Genomic DNA, 2,621 nt, shown 5'->3' with positions numbered 1-2,621 from the left:
TTGATGTCAACATGAGCGCCAACGGTTGCGGGAAAGTAAAATGAAAGATGAAAGCAGTGGGATTTTATTAATTTTGTTCCGTTTTCTTTGCCATCCTTCAACAGAAATGGCACTTAAAGTTAGATTATTGTGACACAAAGTTTTGCGATTTGAAAGGCACACCAATCAGCTTTCTATAAAAGGAAAACCTACAACCATTTTTATTGCGCACATCAAGCAGCACAACAAATTACAATCACACTTACGGTTCCTGTCAACGCTTGCGAATGCTGTCGTTAATAAGGCAAACCGCTAAATACTCTCCTATTGAGTGCATGGTACGATTACATCTGTGGATCCCCATTTGCGTCGAAGCGTAGCACAACAAAGGATTGTGCATTATGCTAGAACAGTCTCATCAACCCGAAAGCCGCAACCACAAATGAAGAGCCGGAAATAGATGCAGATAAGCTTGCAGTCGGAAATGGGTTGAGATATGCCCTGTTACTAGCCTGCACTGGACTTTACGCTCAGGTTGAACGGAAACAGGTTTTATACCTATATACTTACTTTTAGTGGAAGTGGAGAATCAGTTGGAAGACACAATAAAATGTGTAGCTAGATAAACAACCTGGCAGTATTCGTAAACTGTTTGCTGTGCTATTGTTATGTGCACCCGGAAAAAGTCAAAGTTCGCGTCGCGGTTGCTCCTGACTAGCAACATCATACTGGCTAAGGGATGCTAGGAGGAAAACTGTCAGAAAGACGCTCCAATAGTTTTCCACGTGCTACCGCACGTTGAATTATATTGCATTTCCTGTACAGTACAAGGTCAGTCCACTAATAATTGCTTCCGTTACCAGCTATGTAAATGCACCTTCGAAGGAAAGACAAGATTGCAGCCTAATCAAAAATAGATCAAATAGATAAACTTGACGGCACTAAGGTTTTCCGAGCAATTGATGATGAAGCATTCTTCTATGCTGTGCTGCTAATGGCGATGACGAAAGTAAAGAAATGAAAAAGGCCTGTTGTGTTTGCCTTTGAGAGCAAGCATCACTTGGTATTTTCCCACCCTCCGAGGGAGGGGCAGGGAGAAAACTGCATATCTAGCCCGATTGGCAATAGGTGCTGCACTGCCTAACCAGTCCCTCTGGCGCAGCGGATAGCGCGTTGGACTTCTAATCCAAAGGTCGTGGGTTCGATCCCCACGAGGGATGCTGTCGTATATTTTCTTGCGTCATCAAATTTTCGTAAATCTAAGGTAATTTTTCAAACACTGGATGAAATTGATGAGTAACAGCGCACTCTGCTTTCACAGATACAAACAATAATGAATAATTTCTCCCAAGTGATTATTTTATCACCCGAAAGATTCTTGTGAAATAGTTAATATCCTTAATATTAATTGCTAAGAGTTTTGTTTTTTTCATTGCTGACTAACTTTATTTGAAATGCAAACACCAATACTACTTTAGTCTCACAGAAAATTGTCGCGAAGGAAAAAGGAAACATGACTCTTATTTCAAAAACATAATCCTGCAAATGAAACATGTTCAGTTAAATGAGAAAGGTAAATACCTCGTATTTTTTATATAAACTGTCTCTCGTGCTTTCAGATGAAAGATGAAAAACAATCCTTTGCATCCATTTTGCCTGTAGTAACTATGGCAGTAAAGTTTTACATCAAAGGTGGTTACTTCGGTTGACAGCCAGGACGTGACCTAGTATAGTAACTGCACTTACTGCTCACCTTCAACCCTGCCTGGAGAAATAGAGTAAAGTTCTTTCTGACGTTTCACGGCCGGCGGGCCGGCGTCATTGCATGTCGCATCAGGCGGAAACTAGTGTGTGCCATTTGGCCCGTCGTGACGGGAATGTCGATAGGAATCAATGTGGTCTATATTTATACAGGTAGACACTTTTCACATTGGTATTCACTGCAGCACTCTTCGCCGTTCCAAACGTGCCCTTTTACGCTGAGGTACACACAGTTCAAAGTGTCGTTAGAGTAGAAGTGCACAACGTGCCCAACCGTAAGTCGATAGTGATAGATTGAGGGTCAAGCTAAAGGACTGCAGCAGAAACTTTTTTCGACCAGCTGTTTGCACTGTATTTTGATGCATTATAAGGGCGGGAGAAATTTACGACCGGAGTAAGACTGTACATTCTAAATATTTATGGTTGATAGGTATGTCTATCTCCAAAATTAAATACTTTAGAAAATCGACGTTTATATTTTTTTTCTTAACAGTATTAATTGATATTTATATATCATCACATTCGGCACAGTAAGTCTTTGTGCATTTTAATGTAAAACTGAGGCCGCGGTAACGTTCTTGAGTCGATTTTATGGAACGAGATACAGTCTTTCCAGTGCGCCAGATGTGCAAACTGATTTTCCTCATTTGAATAGACCGTTTCCATAAATCACTCACTTGGGCTTGTCAAACAAGATTAAACTTTAACAACCGTGTGGGAATAAATTGTGGCTGCTAAAACTTCTGTTCTAAACGACGCGACGTCGCACAGTGCGTTGACCAATAGACAAAAGTTGAATAATTGATGATTTATTTCTCCAACTTCAACTATTTTTTTAAGTCAGTGTAACTTTTTACTATTACCTTCTACTGTTAACGAAA

At 40.3% G+C, this 2,621-nt stretch overlaps 1 non-coding gene across 1 annotated transcript; it reads left to right on the top strand.

Annotated features, from left to right (window-relative positions):
- The first annotated feature begins 1,126 nt into the window (after positions 1-1,126).
- On the top strand, positions 1,127-1,199 carry Trnar-ucu (transfer RNA arginine (anticodon UCU)). Its single transcript has one exon. It is a non-coding gene; the product is annotated as a tRNA-Arg (tRNA).
- The last annotated feature ends 1,422 nt before the right edge of the window (positions 1,200-2,621 follow it).

This window comes from Wyeomyia smithii, chromosome 2 (genome assembly GCF_029784165.1).
Source record: "Wyeomyia smithii strain HCP4-BCI-WySm-NY-G18 chromosome 2, ASM2978416v1, whole genome shotgun sequence".
In the NCBI taxonomy this organism is placed as follows: Eukaryota; Metazoa; Arthropoda; class Insecta; order Diptera; family Culicidae; genus Wyeomyia; species Wyeomyia smithii.
Note: the sequence above shows the minus strand (reverse complement) of the source record. Positions and strands in the feature narration are given on the sequence as shown.